Here is a 21,110-nt window from a genome sequence, read left to right on the forward strand (position 1 = left end):
ACAGGGCAACGTGGAGTAATGGAAAGCCAACTAGTCTTGAAGGAGGGGGAAAGGAAGAGAGAGAGAGAGTGCCCCAGTTCCTTGCCACCTGGTCGTGTGGGCTCGGAAGCATTATTTTCCTCTTTCCAAGCCTGTTTCAGATCCTGTAAGCACTTAAGGTACATAAAGTGCCTGGGAATAATATGGCCTCAATAAATGTTTTTTAAATTTCTGAATTGCTAATGGTTATGAATTCTTCTGTTGTCCAACACTCTACAGTGAATACGATATTCTTGTACTCACTCTCTCATTGAAATCTGGCAAGATGCATGTGACATAAGCAGGGTAAGGATTGTTACCTGTCTGAGAGAGGGAAGTGAGGCTTGGGGAGAGGTAAGGAGGCTATACACACAGGAACAAGGGCTCTGGGTCCACTATTCCTTCGAAGGTACTACACCACGTCTCATTTTCAAGTGCAAAGGTTTTTAAAGGATAAAGTGCTATAGGATCCACGTGTCAGGTCTATGCCTTACAACTAAGCACCATTTGTACAAGGGTTCAAACACTGGCAATGGCTTCAGATGAAGCGGTATTGGGCTGTGACTAACAATAGTATTGAAGATTACAGTAAGACCTTGTCTATTCAGAATGCAAGAGGCCAGGGGAAGTGGCCTTGGAATGACTTGGGTTGGGATTATCTACTATTTTTGTAAAAGAACAATATGACCCCTGGTTGGCAGGGAACAAACACTTGCTATTTGGAATAACATGGGTCAGAGTTAATTAAGAAGTTGATTGTAGACTCAGGTGAGGGAGCCAATATATACTTCATCTGCCCTCATAGGGTACCTGGCGTCTCACGGAGCCATCAGTTGCTTAACAGGAATAGACTTGTGGGCTGAATGTTCTTCGGCTTTCCGTAGGTCTTAGAACTCTTGACTCATGGTGCTGAGTGGGACCATTATAGGTCATGTAGTCCAATCTCCATCTCGCGAGGCCATTCTTATATGCTGAGTGGCTACCCACCCTCTGGTAATGAAAAACAAAAACAAAAACAAAAACAAAAACCAACTTTTTACCAGCTCTATGTGTCATTTCTAGCTCCATGCCCTGGCCAGTCCTGAGGATGGTCATCTGCGCCATTGTCATCTCACAGAGGCAACTAGGCATGCTCCTGAAAGTTTCATGAAAATGAAATTTCCATAAAGCCAATCTTGGTTTGTTTGTCTTAGGTTGTTGCCTAATTTATCACGTTTTAGCACATAGAATTAGGTTGGCTTAAAGCAGGGATTTTTTTCTTTTTAACCTAGGGCCTGTATTTCTTGGCTGAAACACAGGAAGCTCCATGAATTTTTCCAAAACTACACAAAATTGTGTTTGCATTTATATACAGTTTTCTGAGAAGAGAGTCTGTAGCTTTCCTCAGATTTTCAAAGGGGTCTACCCCCAAAAAGGTTAAGAACTGTTGACCTAGAGGAAGGTCTAACTGTGATTGTGTCCATGAACGTTGCAATTTACAGCCCCAGTGGCAGGTTCGCGGGGCGGTAGCTTTGTCTGTGTTCTCTTCCTCCCGCTGCCTCTAAGGAGGGGTGCCCATGGGGCAGGTTGTCCAGCTCCAGTCATCCCCCTGCCCTATTTGCAGGGTGATGGCCACACCAAGAGGATTTGAGTGGGGATTGTTTGCTATAAGCCTTGAACTTTGAAGGCAGACAGCCCTGTGATTTGGGGCAAGTCGCTTCCTCTCCCTGAGCCAGTTTCCTCATCTAATAGATGGGGAAAATACAGGGTTGTGGTGAAGGTTCTAAGCAAGGTGATGGCTATAACAGGCTTGATGCACAGAAGTGCTCAATAAATAAAAACGCCAATGGTATCTCTACCAGATGGGCAAGTCCTTAAGAAGACCTGAAGTTCTTTTCTGGCTACATGCTGAGCTCCTTCTGCGGGCCACCTTGTTACCCAGGGCCATGCTCAGTGACCCATTCGCGGGCACAGGAATGAAACTGATGGGACCTTTGCCATTTTGTCAAAACACAGACAAGTTCAACACTTGTCCTCTGCTAAAAGCTGCGGAAGGGCCCTGACACTGTGTTCGTTACTGAACAAGGTTCGGGCTGTGTCTATAGGAGACCAGAAGAGCTGGCATGGTCAGATCAGCTCCAGCGCCGCAGTCAGTGCTTTGGGAGGGCAGCAGTCACAGTGAGCAAAGGGTTTTCTTGCCCCTGCTCCTTTCTGTCTCAGAACAGCCAGCCGGGCAGGTGCTGGAAAAGCCACTTATCGGCAGCCATCCTATGAGCAAGTCTACGGGTTTTGAGGGCTTGGTAAAATGTGATGTTTAAAAAAAAAAAATGAGTGTGTTAGCAAGAAATGTTTACTGAGTATTGTGGGTTTTTTTTTTAAAGATTTTATTTATTTGACAGAGAGAGAGAGAGACAGCCAGAGAGGGAACACGAGCAGGGTAGTAGGACAGGGAGAGGCAGGACAGGGAGAAGCAGGATAGGGAGAAGGCAGGGAGCCTGATGAGGGTCTCAACCCCAGGACCCTGGGATCATAACCTGAGCCAAAGGCAGTTCTAACAACTGAGCCACCCCGGTGCCTCCTGAGTATCGGTTTTTGAGTTTTGCATTTATTAGGAACAGATTAATATAGTATGGAGCTAGGCCCTTGGGAAAGGCTTCTATAGTCATATCAGGGTGTGAATTCCACGAGTGGGGAACTCATGAGACAGTCTAACCAGTCACCGCATGGGATGATCTGGCAAGTCAGGGGCCGTGAGACTGCAGAGAAGGGAAGACATAAGTCCATGGCAGGACACACGAAAGGCTTCTGAAAGGCAGGCCTTCGGTTTTGGGAAATGGAGGGAAGAAGGAAAGTGTGGTGGGCAGAGCAGCGAGAGTAGAGAGTCTGGAAGGAGTGCGTGCTGGGGACTGGACTCGCTTGCGCAGCCGCTAACCAGGGGGCTACTTTGGAAAGTAGCAGAAATTTTGGTTGAACAGGTTACGGAAACCTCAAGTGCCCAAACCAAAAGGGAAAGGGTGTGGACTTGATGTGGTAGGCACTGAGGAACAGCCAAGTGCGGCAGCAGAGGGACAAGAAAAGGGGATGGGGAGTCCAGCTGGGAGCTGCAAATAAAAATCCAGACCGAAATGGGCAGAACAGGCATGGGAACGATGAGCAAGTGCTTGCTGGCGTCTGGAGCCTTCACCTCCAGGAACATCAAGAGTTTTCTCTCTGCAAGGTGCAAATTGATTTTGCATCTTTATTTTTGTGTCTTTTTAGTTTCATTCCAGTAGAGTGAGCACACAGGGTAATACGATTTCAGGTGTACAATATAGTGATTCAACACTACCATACACCACCCCGTGCTCATCACGAGTGTGCTCCCTAACTGCCCCCCACACCTTCCCCTCTGGTAACCGTCAGTTCTCTATAGTTAAAAGTCTATTCCTTGCTTTGTCTCTCTCTCTTTTGTTTTTTCCCTTTGCTCATTTGTTTTGGTTCTTCAATTCCACATGTGAGTTCCATTCTATGCTATTTGTGTTTCTCTGACCGACTTATGTCACTTACTGTAATATACCGTAGCTCTGTCCACCTTGTTACGCATGGCAAGATTTCATTCATTTTGATTGCAGAATATTCCATTGTGTGTATAGATATCATCCCCTCTTCTTTATCCATTCATCAGTCAGTGGACACTTGGGCCGCTTCCGTAGTTTGGCTATTGTAGATAATGCTGCTATAAGCATAGGGGTGCATGGTCCCCTTGAATGAGTGCTTTCATATTCTTTGGGTAAATACCCTCTGGTGATTTTGCTAAAGCCTCCATACTGTTCCCCACGGTGGCCACCCCCATGTTCTCTAGCACAAGCGATGCTTCTTTCACACGGGACCACGGGACCTGCTTGAAGCAAACCGGGCAAAATCATTTGCTGAGTAGAAAAACCCAGAGGTGACTCTCTCTGTTACAAAATGGGTCTTTACCAAAGAAGATGCACAAGAAGTTTCTTTGGCTTAAAACTCCCCTAAGTTTAGAATGCTTTCAAATTAGAACAATAGGCTTTTTTTTTTTTTAAATTTAGGAATAACAGTCAAAAATCATAAAGGAAAGATTTGTTTAAATAGCTAAAAAGGAAGGGGGAACCCTTTCTTGTGATACATGGGAACTATAGAAAACTTACAACTTCTAAAAATAATACTAAGCTGTACTAATTATTAATTTATAGGGGCACCTGAGTGGCTCAGTCAGTTAAGCAACTGCCTTTGGCTCAGGTCATGACCAAGGTCCTGAGATCCAGCCCCATGGGCTCCCTGGTCAGCAGGGAGTCAGCTAGTCCTTCTCCTTTTGCCCCTCCCCCCCACTTGTGCACTCTCTCTCCCAAATAAATAAAATTTTTTAATAATAATAATAATTTATGTATGAGGATTAACCAGTACTACTAATAATAGTCAACATGTATCAAGCATTTGCATATTACTAAACAACTTAAAGACATTGCCCTGTTTAATCTTCACAACAGTCTTTTGAGATATGTTTTGCTATTTCCCCCCATTGCACAGATGAGGAAAATGATGCTTTCAGAGCAGTTAACCAAAGTGCACAATATCCCTAAAAAAAAACAAGAAAGAAAGAAACTCCCTTAAGTCAAGAGAAAAAACACCTCCACAGTCCCCTTCATCATCCTCTTCCCTGGGCTTCTATTTGATGTAATGGGTCTTGGGGAGCTTTTCAGGTGGAAAAGTACCTCTCTCGGCCTGCACAGTTTGGTCATAGACCTGGGCCAGCAGTGAACCGATGTTGACATTTCAGCATGAAAGGTACAGAGAGAAAGGGAAAAAAAGTGGGGCGGGGGGCCTTAGGATTCGGTTCCCTGGGTTGTGTGCTGAGAATTTCTTTCCTAGATTTGAGCATTTTCCTTTGGGCAAGAAAACCCAGTGCTGTGAAGTCGCTCTGCCTACCCCCCCATTAAGCACACCCCGTGGGGGTTGGTGAGTGTAAAGACGCCTCTGAGCCATCATGGCATCTGGGATTCCAAAGCACCATTTATTTCTACCTGTTATGTGTCTGAGTGGCCCAAGCTTGGTTCAATCTGCTATACCCTGGACTGGGTGCCCCTCCTGCATGGGAAGGGGCCATGCACTTGATTGAGGTCGCCAACAGAGGCTAGAAGACGATCTTGTTTTCATACTTAGGGGAATTTAAAAATGACTTTGTTGTGTTTAAATTGCCTTTGCTGGTTGACTAGAGCCCTGTGGCTTCAGGGCTTAGAAGGATTGTGTAGAGATCACGTATTTCCTTATATACGTTCCCATATGGCTCTATTTCCTTATATACATATGTCTCAGGACTGTTTCCCGGTTCTCACGGAAACTGGTTGTTTCCTGTGTGTGACTTCTCTCTGTCCATCTAGGTGGTAAGTCTGTGGCTTATATCTGAGCCTGTGCACCCCGAGGAGTCCTGTGTGGTTGTGTTTTGGGTTCCCAGGCTAAACCCTAGATCCCGATATTATTGAAATTCTCTTGGACAAGAGCTAGGGGCGGGGAAATCCTGTTTCGTGGCTGCGAGCAGTTTGTAGCATATCGGAGATGAAACCTTTGTTATCCGTTTAGAACAAACTATAGTTAACTCTTAAACATGTTCCCTCCCCTTTGCACAAAAACCGGCATATAACTTTTGATTCCCCAAAAACTTAACTACTGATAGCCTGTTGTTGACCTTACCAATGACAAGAGCAGTCTATTAATAGACTTATGTATGCTACATGTATTACATACTCTATTCTTATAATAAGGTATGCTCTGAGAAAAGAAAATGTTATTAAGAAAATCTTAAGGAAAAGAAATTTACAGTATTGTACTGGATTTACCAAAAAATAACCAAAAACCTGCATGTAAGTGGACCCGTGCAGTTCAAATCCATGTTGTTCAAGGCTCGACTGTATTCCTGTTTTAAGGATGACGGCAGCTCCCGCATATCAAGAGCTTCCGATGTGTTTGGAACCACGCTAAACCCTTTCTGTACCTAATCTCACATAAGCTTCACAGATCCCTAAAAGCGAGGTGCCAGTGTTAGCCCCCAGACAGCAGAAGAGGCAAGTTAGAACTGGGATTTGAACCCATAATGTTCATGACCATGAAACCCTTTCCCCCGGAAACTGCTCGAGGTTCATCACCCTGCAAATTGCAAGCAAGGACTGTCATGAAACTAAAATGTGGTTCAGGAAGTGAAAGTGGGGGCGCCTGGGTGGCTCAGTCGGTTAAGCATCTGCCTTCGGCTCAGGTCATGATCCCCGGGGGGTCCTGAGATCGAACCCCACCTCGGGCTCCCTGCTCGGCGGGAGTCTGCTTCTCCTTCCCTTTCTCCCTCCACTCCTCCCCCACTCCGTGCTCTCTCTCGCTGTCTCTCAAATAAATAAATAAAGTCTTTAAGAAGTGAAAGTGGCTTTGTGAGCAGGACGGTCTAGAAAGTTGTGTACGTGGGAGGCAGGGAATCATGTCTGCAGGCTAGTTTGCTGTGGGAGCGGTTGTGTCTCAACTAGGGAGAGAACAAGGAAGCTGGGGAGATGGCGTGCAGTCCGACAGCCAGCTCCTTCAGCTGGGCTTGAGCCCCGAGGGGGAAAGGGCCGAGGCGACAGCCTTGCTTGTAGGCTTGGGAATCCGTAGCACCTGCTAAGCCCGGCTGTTGCAGAGCTTGGCAGAGGGATCACTCTGCTTTTTGCCCTGACCTACGCTGCTCTTGTGACTGGCGTCTTTTGTTCCTATTTTCTGCTTCTTGCTGGCATCTAAGAAAGTTTCTGGTTTCTGTGTGTTCGCTGTGTATCTTAATGACTGTACTGAAATCTTGTTAATTCTGATATAAAATTATAATTCACTCACATCTCTTGGGGTGTGTAGCTATGGCAGCATATCATTAATGTGTATCTACTCACACACACATGTCTTCTCCATTTTACAGATGAAAGAAACTGAAGTTCAGAGAGGTTTAGTAACTCCCTCTGGGTTACACAGCTAATAAGTGGCAGTACACAGATTAAACAGTGACCTGCCTTCAGATCCTGAGCCCTAAGTTACTACACAATAATACTATATGATTTTTGTAAAGATGGGATGAGGCTGTACACGTTCTTTGTAATCTTCTTTCACCTAATAATACATTGTAACGACTTATCTATATGCCTAAATATTATTCAATAACATTGTAATGGATGCATAAACACCTTTATCATGGGGTAATAATGAACATTTATTGAGTGCTTACAATGTGTCAGGCACCTTCATGTGGACTATTTCATATCATCATGTATACATGACACCGGGATGACTGGTTGCTGTAATCACATCACTTCGAAGCTCCAACTTTCTACTCTCCTACCTGGTGGCACCCTAATCTGTCACCTGTAATCAACTTTGGGGCTGTAGGATCTGCATGGACTGCTATGTCATGTAATGCAAAATGCCTGTGTCTTATTGGGTAAGAAGCAAGCAGGAAGCATTGGGGCTGGGCAAAGGGCAGGGCAGGGGTGGAAAGAGTGACCCTTGATGTTGGCAGGGCTCCCCGTGTGGGGAGGGGACCTAATGTTACTAGGATAAATAAGGGAGTGAGCAAAACTGTTCTCTAGATTCTTGGAAGCTTTGAGATGATACTACAACCCAAAGAAAACCATGTCAGAGAAGAGATTATAGGGGTTGCAGAAGCCAAATGTGAGCAGGCACCATTGGTGGGTTGAGGGAGAAGCTACAGTGAAAACATTGACATCTGTATCTTGCACAAATATGACCCTTTCCATTAATGCACTGTGACTATTTTAATGCATCCTGGCTGCTAGGGACTGAATTATGTCCCCTCCCCAAATTCCTGTGTTGGAGCCCAAACCCTCCAATGTGATGGTCCTTGGAGGTGGGGTGTTTGGCAGGTAGCTGGGCTGAGATGAGGTCATGCATCAGACAATACACCAGACAGCTCTCTGGCCCTCTTTTCCACACTGGCCTTATACTTCACCTGATTCCCTACATTCTGGAAATGTTAGAGAAAAATGGCATATGCTTCTCAGATGGCTCTCAGAAGAGCATTAGAAAAACATAGTTTATTCATTCTTTTAAAGAACTCCACAAATAATTACCGAGTTCCTATTACGTGTAAGGAACATTTCTGGACAGTGACCAAGGCAGTCACTCCCCATTTTTCCTTCCCCCCAGCCCATTGTATCACTGATCTACTCTCTAAATCTATGTGGATTTGCATATTCTGGATATTTCATGTAGCTGAGATCATATCCTAGGTGTCCTTTTTTTGTCTGGCTTCTTTCACTTAGCACCGTGTTTTTGAGCTTCATCTCTCTGTATCATGGGTCACTACTTCGTTCCTTTTATGGGTGAATTGTATTCCATGGTATGGATAGACCACATGTTGCTTATCCATTCATCAGTTGATGACATTTGGGCTGTTTCCACCTTTTGGCTATTGTGAATGGTGCTGCTGTGAACACTGATGGACAAGTTTTTGTTTGGACTTAGATTTCAATTCCCTGGGGTTCATATTTAGGAGTAGAGTCATGGGTCCTATGGCGACACTGTGCTCAACTTATTGAGGAATCAGAGACTGGCACCACTTTTATTACCGAAGAGAAAAACCCAACAACCAAAATAATCATTGGAGGCTATATTTTTAAGCATTATGGGTTGTCTGAACAGATTGGTGACAAAATGGATCCTTCTCTAAGGAGGAGAATCAAAGTGGGTCGGTTCGTACACATCCATCTCTACAGTTAGAAGAACCACACAAACACGACTTTCTATTGGCCCACGGAAGGACCAGCATGAACCTCCTCAGGTGTGAAGCGGGACTCTTTGTCATAGCCCCCAGTCCCCACTGAGACTGGCGACACCCTCATCCATCTGTGAACACCTTGAGGACAAAGACCTATCTGAGTCATCTGTATTATCCCAGCACCTGGAACAGTCAACATTTGTTGCTGGAAGGAAGACAGGAATGTCACCCAGCCCCCTGGGAGAGGTGATCTGGGACACAGTCTCCTTTCCCCATGTCTCTGCGGGGTAAATAAGACACACCTACTCTCATGCCAGCCTCCTTCCCATCAGCCACCATTCTGGGTGGCCCCACCGCTGTCAGTCACTCTGTGAGCAAGCCATCCATAGCCTTTTTCACATAAACAAAGTGGCCAATCTCAGAAACGGGTGTTTGTCAGACCCAGGTGTCCTGATTCTTGTTTGGAACAATACGATCATCATTTCCTTGGGCAATCTCCTAGTGTCCAGTCATTCGCCTTTTTTCCACAGTAAACTGAGAATCCTGTTACAGGTCTCCAGTCCTCTCACGGCATGGTGGCGAGATTCAAAGCAGACATGGAAGCTGGATGTCTGAACATCCCTGGGCTTGTGGAGTTCTCCCCAAGTGGGCAGAGACTGGACATGATCCCCTTTGGAGCCTGTCACTGCTGTTGACATTGAGAAGACTGGTGTGGGAACAAATGCTGTCTTTGTCACCGGCTCAGCTACAGGGGCCTCTCCTTCCCTAAGCTGGCAGCTGAGGCTAAGCACTTGAGATCCCTGGGCCAGCTGTTGTGAAGTAAATGCCAGGCAGTAGGTAAGGCAGGATTCAGAGCTGGGCAGACAGCCAGGCTAGAGCAGGAGCACAGATGGGGGGGCCCACAAAAGTTGGCAAACAAGTGTTTTTCCAAGGGGGGGTTAAAAATACAATTTTGCTTCTTAAGTAGACAAAGCACGGACAGGGGGGCTGCCTAAAAATTCTTGTTTTAACACACTATCAGCTAAAGAAGATTCTAGAACCAGAAAGGCCCTGTGAGTGGTGTTTCCCTGAAGAGGCTTCCCCGAGAGCGCAGAAAGATAGCCACACCCTTTGAAGTTTGCTGGGAGCTTACAAAGGGCAGTGTTGTTTCCACTGAGGAAGAATGATGGCCCCCGCATAATGGTGTCCTTATTCTCAAAACCTCAGACCTTATGTGATGAGGGGCAAGGGAGCCTGTGGGCCCAGGCAAAGGGGGAGGGGGGAGTGCTCAGCAAATCACACAGGCATTTAGCTTGCTTGCTAGTCAACATGGAAGGTCTTCTTCGGAAGATGGTGCAAAGTCAGGGGTCTCTTTCAACTTTCTTCCCATGGGGATGGCTGAACCATCCCAAGACACCTTGTTCATTTGATGATGGCTGATAAAAATTTCCAAGTGGACATTATCTTCCATAGCACTTGACAGATTTCCGTGAACCACAGCGTGAGCTTAAAGCTCATAGAGCTAAAAGACTGGTGAGAAAAAAATGGTCAAACCCATTGTTTTAAATCCAAATGAGAATGTTGGCATTTCTGAGCACTGGGATTCCTCCCACACAAAGGGCGAGTCATTAGACTGGCAGTCATGGTCAAAGACAGCCTGTCTGCCAGTTATTAGGAAATAGAGCCCCCAAATTGGGCTTTAGCGTGGCCATGACCAACTTCAGGATGTCTATGGTATTGCAGCATGCACGCTGAAGTCGGGACCACTTCCAAAATTCTGACTCATTTCCCAGGCCAGTGAAACCATGTCAAGCATAGGAGTTTCATTCCTGGTGTCATCCCAGGGAATTTTTGTCAGCCCTGGTGCCTGGGAATGACTCCATCAGACCTGGGAGTAGCTGCGTGGTGCCCCAAGCCTTCACTCTGTCGCCAATTAACTGTCATTTCCATGGGCATCTTTGAACCCGTCTGTGTCTTGGTTTCTTCTGTGGTTCGAAAGAGACTGTTTAATGAGACAGTTTCATCCCTTCTGGCTTTAAACATAAAAATGTCTGTCTCTCAGGGCTGGATTCAACAAAGACTCGTTGTGGATACGCAAAGCATCTAATTTGATACATTTTTTTAGGTCTGTAAGGGGTCCCAAAGGTCATCAAGTCCAACAACCCTGTTGTCGTACAGATGTAGACACTGAGAGCCAGAGAGGAGAGGGGAATTGCTCATTTAGTGCAGAATCGGGGTTTAGAGATCAGGTTTCTCGAATCCCAGTCCAGTGCATTTTCCACTACATTTATTTTTAAATCAGAGCAATGCATGAGCATGTTTCAAAAAGACCAAGTCATACAGGAGAGCTTGGAACAAAAAACAACAGTGCTCAGCCCTACCCCTGCTCCCACCCCTCAGAGGCAGCCATTTTTCATAGATTCTGTTTTCAATTCAGCTGGAGGTCACTCTAGAATCACTAAATAATATGCCTCCACTCCTATTTCTTGATTTATCCATTTGGGACCTTATGTATTGACTCCCTGCTATTAAAAAAAAAAAAAAAGAACTCACTTAACACAACTCCAAACTCCCCTCTTTCCTCCACATCCCCACATTCGATAATATTATCTCTATTAGATTTTTTTCACTCGCTTCTTAAAAAAGCATATAGGGGTTCCTGGGTGGCTCAGTCAGTTAAGCATCCAACTCATGGTTTCAGCTCAGGTCATGATCTCAGGGTCATTGAGGTGGAGTCCCCCGTCCCCACCCCTGCGTGGGGCTCTCTGCTCAGCAGGGAGTCTGCTCAAGGTTCTCTCTCCTTCTCCCTCTGCCCCTCCCCCTTCTAAAAAGAAATAAATTTATTTTAAAAATAAGACAGCACACAGTAAAATTTACTATTTTTGGTGTTCAGCTCTGTGAGTTAAGACAAATATATAAATTCATGTAACTACCGCCACAGTCAAGATATAGAACAGTTCATTACCCTCCCCAGATTTTCTCATGCTGCCTTTTATAATCAACCCACCCCTCTACTCCCAACCCCAGATAACCACTGCTCTGTCTTATATTTCCATAATTTTGCTTTTTCCAGAATGTTACAGAAATGGAATGACAGAATATGTAACCCTTTGAGACTGCAACTTTCAATCGGGATAATTATTTTGACATTCGCACATCAGTAGTTCATCCTTTTGTATTACTGAGTGGTATTCCATTGCATGGATGTACCACAGTTTATGCATTCACCAGCTGAAGGACATGTATGTCGTTTCCAGTTTGATGGTATTATTTTTAGTGATTCCTTTGGTTCCCTTTGAAATTGCAATCATATTCTTAAACCTCTAGTTCTTGAGCCGTCATCCACTATTAAGTAGATCTTCTTCAGCATGTAAACACTTTTGATTGGATTTTAAACACGATACTTTCATTCATTTAGTCTTAGTTTTAAATCAATTGCATTTAAGGATGTAACTTTCCATGGGGGTGGGAGGTGTTGTTCGAACGCCTCCAGCAGCCCTATTCAGGGCTGCTGCTATTCTAAATGATTCCCGTAGCATAGAGGGTCTCCTCTAGGACCAGACGTGCCTGTTGCTGGGAAGATATACATGTATTTTCTTTTCCGACCGTTGCTAACTCGGGCAGTAACTTTTGGGAAAAAGACCTTTCTTCGTGTGGATTTCAGCTTTTGTCTGTCATGCTCTTTCTGTTCCAGCTGCCTTCACCAGCGAGCACAAAGCCACATTTCAAAGGAGACTGACAAATTATCCCCAGCTGCCAGAAGGGCGTTAGCTTTCTGTGTGTTTTGTGTCCCCCGTCTCTGATAACCGACAGGTTAACTTTCTAAAAGGCACTGACAAAAGCAGAAATTGTCTTTTTACCCAAATGGGGTTTCTTTCTTTCTTTCTTTCTTTCTTTCTTTCTTTCTTTCTTTCTTTCTTTCTTTCTTTCTTTCTTTCTTTCTTTCTTTTGCTCTTTTAAAAGATGTGGATTTGTAATATTCCTCTCCATTCATACCCAAACGTATGCCAGGAAATACAGTGTAAATGATCGCCACTGAACCTTTATTATTTGCAAGACTCATACTGATGCATTTTTAAAGTTTTCACCAGAGCTAAATTATTTTTTAACTACTCTAGCATGGTGTCTTTCCTCCAACAGGAGCCATTTAAAGACTGAATGATATCAGCCATGTATGTTGTTATATCTCACTTGTGTTTTTTAACCATCTTTGTATGTATGTTGTTGACATAGCACTTACGCAGCCTGACAGGAGGGAGTCTAATGCCTGCATGGTACCCAACACATAGTAGGTGCACAGCAAATGCCATTTGAATTAAAATGGTCCAAAATAGTGTCCAGTATACATGAGGGTGAAGTGGTCTGGATTAATGCAATGAAGCAGGCATTCTCAAACACTCCTGGAATAGCAGATTGGTACAGCTCTCCCACTGGGCGCTTTGACAACATATGCCTAAGCCTTAACAATGTTCTTCTTCTTTGACCCAGTAATTCCCTTTCTAAGTCTTATCCTAAAACCTAAAAAAAAAAAAAAAAAGAGATGCCCCCAAAAATATAAATATGAGGAAATTCGTTGTAACATGTTTTAAACAAGAGAAAAAGTATAAACAACTTTAAAGTTGTCCTTCCTATGAAAGCCTATGCAGTGACATTTATACTGTGGAAAGCTATGTAGTTATTTAAAATCATGTTTGGAAGATTATTTCATGACATGAGGAAATGCTCACAACCTAAATTAAGTGGGGGAAGGGAGGATCCACAAATGAATATACAGGAGGATCGTGTGTGTGTGTGTGTGTGTGTGTGTGTGTGTGCGCGTGTGTCTAGAAAAAGAAAGACTGGAAGGAAGGAAATACACAAAGTTTTAATACTTGGGGCGCCTGGGTTGGCTCAGTCAGTTAAGTGACCAGCTCTTTGTTTTGGCTCAAGTCATGATCTCTGGGTCCTGGGATCGAGCACCCTGTTGGGCTCCATGCTGGGTGTGGATCCTGCATAAGATTCTCTCTCTCTCCTTTCCCCCAACCTCAATCATGCTCCCTCTCTCTCTTAAAAAAAAAAAAAAAAGGAAGAAGAAGAAGGTAGTAATACTGGTTACCTCTAGGTTGTAGGATTATGAGTGATTTTCATTTTTTAATTTCTGTAATTTTTCAGTTCCTTATAAAGGACTTGTATTACTTTACAATCTGAAAAATATCTTTTTCATTTGAAAGAAATAAATACTCTTTCTGGTAGATGGAGGGCTTACATTCATAAAATCTTGGTAATAAGATATGGAACCATTTCTCAAACCAAAGTCAACTCTTCAGATGCTATGTGAAAAGTCCCAGCACTGTTTAGTTTTCAGAAAGATAGGACGAAGCCTAGAAGTCCCATGTTTAAGCCTTATGAGCCCCAGTTTGATACCAAAAGGCGAATGTTGTTCATCTTTTTCTCTAGGCCTGGTTAGGTTTCATTCTCTTCTCATCCCCACCCATTTTTTTAAACTGTACAGATCTACGGAACAAATGTTGAGCAAACTGGAAATAAATAAAATCCAGTGGCCTTAAGATACCACAAAGCCCTCCCTTCCTGTGTACTAATGGCTACCCGCCCATCGTACTCCCCAGAGTGGAGGGCTGGAGTCAGCCAAAATGGAGGCTTTGCTGATTCAAGCGTGAACACTGCAAATGCTCAAAAGAGAGAAAAACTTCTGTCTGTAAAGACTAAGACACAACATGTACAACGTTCTCTCTCCTCTGCGTTCTTATCTTTATGTAGTATAGACTGGTGAGCTTTGCTGGGGAAAAAGCTACTAAGTAAAAAAAAAATCTAAGAAGGCATTACAATAAGGACTGCTCAAAGAAATATCAGAATCCTAGAACCTTAGAGCTTGAAGGAAAATATTCTAGCAAGCATGCGGCTCCTTCCAAATACCAGATTCTATGCCAGGTGCTGATCAAATGTTATCTCATAAAAACTATCTAGCGGGGCATCTGGGTGGCATAGTTAAGCATCTGACTCTGGTTTCAGCTCAGGTGAGATTGAGATTGAGCCCTGTGTCAGGCTCATGGTCAGCATGGAGTTTGCTTGGGTTTCTCTCTCCCTCTACTCTTGCACTTGCACTCTTTCTCTCTCTCTCTCTCTCTCAAATAAATAAATATTTTTTAAAAACCATGTAGCAATGCACCCCATTTTACATATGAGGAAATCAAAGTCCAGGGAGGGGTTGTGAATTTCCTTGAATCACAGTTTGTTAGCTGCAAATTTGGGGCTAGGTCCTACATCTTCTGGAGACTCAGATGAAAAGGTGGGTATTTCTGGTATAATCTTCCCCTCAGCTCTGGATCATCCAAATATTTACCATGCAGCTGTACTTGGATGTTTTGTTAACAGCTCAAGCTAATCCTGTTCAGAATCAAACTCACAGCTTTTCCCTTATCTCCCAGTCACCGAGCATCTGAAGTCGGATTGGCTTCTTACTCTCCTTCACCTCCACCCCATAAACAAGTCTTTTCAATTTTTCCTTAAAAAAAAATTCCAGATCCTATTCAACCTATAAGACAACCCAACTTTTACCTCCTTAAGAAATCTCTTCATGCGACAAACACATACTGAGTGTCTACTACGTGCCAGGCCCTGAGATGAAGAATTCATTTGTTTTATCTCCCCGACTAGACATTAACAACCCTGAACGTCTAGGGGATGAATTTTTCCATAGCCTTTTAAACATCCACTGCAGCTCTGGGCACATATCTGAAGACTTGTTTTTCAAGAGCAGAACAGATTTAAGGAATCTGTCACCAGCTCAGCAGCTGGAAAACTTTGGGGATACCCTAATCTATGGTTCTTCCTCTGCATCTCACAAGATACATGAGTATGACCCACTGACTCAATGAAGACAGCGTATTAAAATGTAACTTTTAAACACCATACCTTAACAAATAAGTGATGAGGTATAACTCATACAAGATGTGGGATCCTAAAAGTCAACTGGGGACTTCTGCCTCTGAGAAGATGGAATAGATATACTGTTCCCCATTCCTCTCATCAAGTACAGCTAAAAACCCTGAACGTTATATATCAAACAAACATAAGAAGACCAATAAAGATAAAGAGAAGAAGGCAGACTGGCAAAGGACTTCAGTAACCAAAGAATGACATGGTAGTGAGTTTCCTGAATTTTCTCTTTCTCCCACATATCCCTGACTGGCTGCTAGAGAAGGCAGCAATTCAGAAAACACCAATGCGAGCAGACAGAAATAAAGGCCTGCTCTCTCTAGCCAAAGGACCAGGAAATGGGCAACCTAGCAAGAGGGGAACTATCAGGAAAAACTGACCCCCGCCTCACCCCTGCCAGCAAAGGCCAAGTGGGGAACCTGAACTTCTACTCCAATCTGGCAGTAAAAGAGTAAACTCCTTTCCTCTCCCAGAGCAGCATCAGAAAACAAAACAAACAAACAAACAAAACAGAAGATTTGAATAAGATCCAGAGTGTCATTACATGATAACCAAATGAACAGTATTCAATTGGAAATCATTCATCATACTAAGAACCAGGAAAGTCTCAGACTGAATGAAAAAAAAAAAACACAACTGATAGGTGCCAAAACCAAGATGACAGGGATGCTGGAATTATCTAACAAAGATTTTGAAGAGCTGTCATAAAAATGCTTTAATCACCAACAACAAACATGTTTGAAACAAATAAAAAGAATAAGTCTCAGCAAAGAAATATAAAGGCTCAGCAAATAAATAAGAATATATAGAGAACAAAATGGAAATTTTAGAACTGAAAAACTCAGTGGATAGTCATAAAAGAGAAAGAACCAGAGAATTTGAAGATATAACAACAGAAATTGCAAAGAGAGAAAATACACTGGAAAACAAAATGAACAGTGATTCAGGAAACTGTGAGGCCTCAAAAAAAGAAATAGCTCTTACATCACTGGAGTCTTAAGAGAGGAGAAAGAGAATGGGGCTGAAAAGCATTGGAGAAATAATAGCTGAAAATCTGCAAACTGGGGAAAAGATATAAACCTACATATTCAAAAAGTTGAAAGAACCCCAAACAGGATGAATCCAATGCACAATCAGACATATCATAGTCAAACTTCTGAAAACTAAAGACAAAGAAATAAAAAATCTTGAAAGCAGGCAAGGAAGAAAAAATATTACAGGAAAACAATGTTTTGAATAAGGAATTGGCACATTTTTTCAAGTGCTAAACCTGTCAACCCAGAATCCTATATCATACAAAAATATCCCTCAGGAGTGAAAGGGAAATAAGGACATCCTCAGATGAAGAAAATCTAAGAGAATCTGTCACTATAGTACCTATCCTAAACAAGTATCTAAAGTTGTTCTCTAAACAGAAATGATATTTATTTATTTATTTATTTATTTATTTAAAGATTTTATTTATTTATTTGACAGAGAGAGATCACAAGTAGACAGAGAGGCAGGCAGAGAGAGAGAGAGAGGAGGAAGCAGGCTCCCTGCCGAGCAGAGAGCCCGATGCGGGGCTCAATCCCAGGACCCTGAGATCATGACCTGAGCCGAAGGCAGCGGCTTAACCCACTGAGCCACCCAGGCGCCCCAGAAATGATATTAAAAAAAAAAAAAGAAATCTTGGAACACTGGGAAGAAAGAACACAGTAACAACATGAATAAATTAAAAAGACTTCCTTTCCCCTCTTGAGTCTTCAAAATTATGTTTGGTGGTTGAAGCAAAAATTATAACACCATCTGATACAGTTAAACGTATGTAGAGGAAATACTTAAGACAATTATATTATAAACTGGGGAGGGCAAAGGGACATAAATGGTGTAAGGTTTCCACACTTCCCTGAACTGGTGAAATAACACCACCATTAGACTGTGACAAGCAATGTATATTAATACCCAGAGGAACTGCTAAAATCTATACAAAGATATACACTCAAAGCCATGACAGATAAATCCATATGATATTCCAAAAAATATTCAAGTAACCCACAAGAATGCAGGAAAAAGAAAACAGAGAAACGAGAAAGAGAAAGCAAAAAACAGATGGCAAACATAGACCCTACTGTAGCAATGTTAACATTAATGTAAATTATGTAAATATACCAATTGGAAGACAGAGATTGGCAAAGTGGAGGTATCTATGCCACACAACTGAGCTGTTTTTGGAACAAAATATGTGAAGCAAAAACTGATAGAACTGAAAGGAGAAAGAGATAAATCCACAGTTGTACTTAGAGATTTCAGCCCCCCCCTCTCCACCCCTCTCTCCACAATTGACAGAACTAGACAGAAAGTCACCAAAGATATATATATATATAAAGATATCACCAAAGATATAAAGGAACTAACCAACACCATCAACCAACAGAATCTAATCAACTGTTACAGAACACATTACTCAAAACCAGAATTCTTTTCAAGTACCCATGGATCTTGATAGACCACATCCTGAGCTATAAAACAAATTTCAACATATTTAGAAGAATTAAAACCACATACAGTGTATTCTCTGACCATTATGGATTCTGATTAGAAATCAATAACGGAAAGTTAACAGAAAAATACCCAAACACTTGGAAAGTGAACATACTTTAAAATAATCCATAGGTCAAAGAGGAAGCCTTAAGAGAAATTTAAAAATACATTGAACTAAATTGAATATAAAAATACAACATTTCAAAATGTGTGGGACACAGCAAAAGCCATGCAGAGAGGGATGAAATTTAATACCCATTTGTGATACAAATCTCTCAGCACCTGAGGAATAGAGGGGAACTTCCTCAACTTGATGAAGGTTAAATTTTGTCAAGTGCTTTTTCTGCAACAATTGATGTGAACATGTCCCTTTTTTTTTCCCTTTAGCCTGTTAATATGGTGGTTTACACTGATTAATTTTTGAATATTGAATCAGACTTGTATATTTCAAAGGAGCCCCACTTGGTCAGGGTGTATAATTCCTTTATACTGATGAATATATTCTATTTGTTCACATTTTGTTAAGGATTTTTTGCATCTATATTTATAAAGGATATTGGTCTGTAGTTTTCTTGTACTATCTTTGGTTTTGGTATCAGAGTAATACTAGCTTCATGAAATGAATTGGGAAATATTCCCACTACTTCTATTTTCTGGAAGAACTATGTATAATTGGCATTACTTTTTCTCCAAATGTTTGGTAGAATTCCTTGGTGAAGCCATCTGGACCTAGAGATTTCTTTTTGGGGAGTTTGAAAATTATGGATTTAATTTCCTTAATAGTTATAGGGCTAGTAACGATATTTATTTTTGGTGAGTTGTGGTAGCTTGTGTGTTTCAGAGTATGGGTCCATTTCATCAAAGAAATAAATATGCACAGATGACATTATGTTTAATGATGAAAAACTGAATGCTTTCACCCTAAGATCAGGAAGAAGGCAAGGATGTCCACTTTACCACTCTAACTCAAATAATTCTGGAAGTTCTAGCCAGTACAATAAGGTCAGAAACAAAAGTAGAAGGCATACAGATTAGAAAGGAAGAAATGAAACTTTTCCTATTTGGTGATGACATGATGATCTACATAGATAATTCCAAGAAATCTATTTTTAAAGCTTCTAGAACTAATAAGTGAGTTCAGGAAGACCACAAGATAAAATATAAACATACAAAAATCTATTGTAGGGGCGCCTGAATGTGTTAGCCAGTTAAGCATCTGCCTTCATCTCAGGTCATGATCCCAGGGCTCTGGGATCGAGTCCCACATTGGTCTCCCTGCTCAGCAGGGAGTCTGCTTCTCCCTCTACCCTTCCACCCTGCTTGTGATCTCTCTCTCCTTTTTCACTCTCTCAAACAAATAGATAAAATCTTTTTAAAAAATCTATTGTATTTTTATACACAAACAATGAAAACATGGACACCAGGATCAAAAATACAATACCATTTATAATTGCCAAAAAAGACTTGGATGTATATCTAACAAAATATGCATAAGACTTATATGATGAAAACCAAAAAATGTTAATGAAAGAAATAAAAGAAGATCCTCAAAAAAAGGAGAGACATACCATGTTCATGGATTTTAAAGACTCAGCATAGTAAAAATATCAGTCTTCTCAAATTGATATTCAGGTTTAACATATAATTCCTACTCAAAATCCCCACAAGAATTTGGTAGGAATTTATCTAAAATTTATACAGAAAGTCAAAGGAACTAGAATAGCTAAATTAAAAAAAGAATAAAGTGGGAGGAATCAGTTGGCCCATATCAACAGTCTGTGTGGTATTGGCAGAAGAATAAACACATAGACCAATAGAACAGAATAGAATCCAGAAATAGACCTACATAAATATGCCCAAGTGATTTTTTTTAAAGTACAAATGTAGTTCAATGAAGAAAAGATAACCTTTTCAACAAAAGGTACTGGAGAAATTGGGCATCCATAGGCTAAAAGAAAAAAAAAATAACCTGTATTAGAGTTCTCTAGAGATACAGAACTGAGAGAGAGAGAGAGAGAGAGAAAGAGAGAAATAGAGAGAGGGGGAAATAGTGTATATAGAGAGAAAGAAAGAGAGAGAGATTTATTTTAAGAAACTGGTTTGTGTGATTGTGGAAGGTGGAAGTCCAGATCTTCAGGACAGGCCAGGAGGCTGGAGACCCAGGGAAAAGCTGATGTTGAAACTCAAATCCAAATGCAGTCTGCTGGAGAATTCCCTCTTTCTTGGGCGAGGTCAATCTTTTTTTAAGGCTTGATCTAACTGGATGAGGCCCACCTATGTTAAGGAGGGAAATCTGCCTTATTAAGTGACTAAGTGTTATCTTTTCCTTAAAAAAAAAAAATACTTTCACAGTAACATCAGGTGTTTCACCAAATATCTGGGAACTGTGGCCTAGCTAAGGGGAGCCATAATTAACTACCATAAACCTCATCCTAAGTCTCATATCTTATACAAAAATTAACTCAAACTAAGTCAATGCAGAGCTGTAAAACTTTAAAAAATAAACATAGGAGGAAATCTTCAGGACCTAGGGCTAGGCAAATGTGTTATAGACTTGCTTACAAAAACAAAATATATAAGAGGAAAAATCAAGAAATTGGACCTGATCGAAATTAAAAACTTTTTCTCTATGAAAACCCTGTTTAGGAGATGAAAAGACAAGCTACAAAGTGGGCAAAAGTATTTGCAAGCCACACATCTGACCAATGACTCATATCGCAAATATATGAAGAACTTTGAAAAACTCAACAGTGAAAGACAAACAAAAACAAACAGAAAAACCAACCCAATCAGAAAATGGGCAGAGGATATGAAAAGACATTTTAGCAGAGGAGATGCAAGTGATAAACAGAGGAAAGCAAGGTCACCATCATTAACCATTAGGGAAATGCAAATTTCCCATTGGAACAGCTAAGACCAAAAGTAGTGACAT

The 21,110-nt window shown here is 41.9% G+C and overlaps 1 protein-coding gene across 4 annotated transcripts in view; it reads left to right on the plus strand.

The window, feature by feature from the left end:
- PLAC1 (placenta enriched 1) overlaps positions 1 to 21,110 on the plus strand; it is a 180,640-nt gene that overhangs the window by 139,750 nt on the left and 19,780 nt on the right. The gene's annotated exons all lie outside the window — the stretch shown is intronic.

The sequence above is a fragment of the Mustela nivalis genome, assembly GCF_964662115.1.
Source record: "Mustela nivalis genome assembly, chromosome: X".
NCBI classification, from domain to species: domain Eukaryota; kingdom Metazoa; phylum Chordata; class Mammalia; order Carnivora; family Mustelidae; genus Mustela; species Mustela nivalis.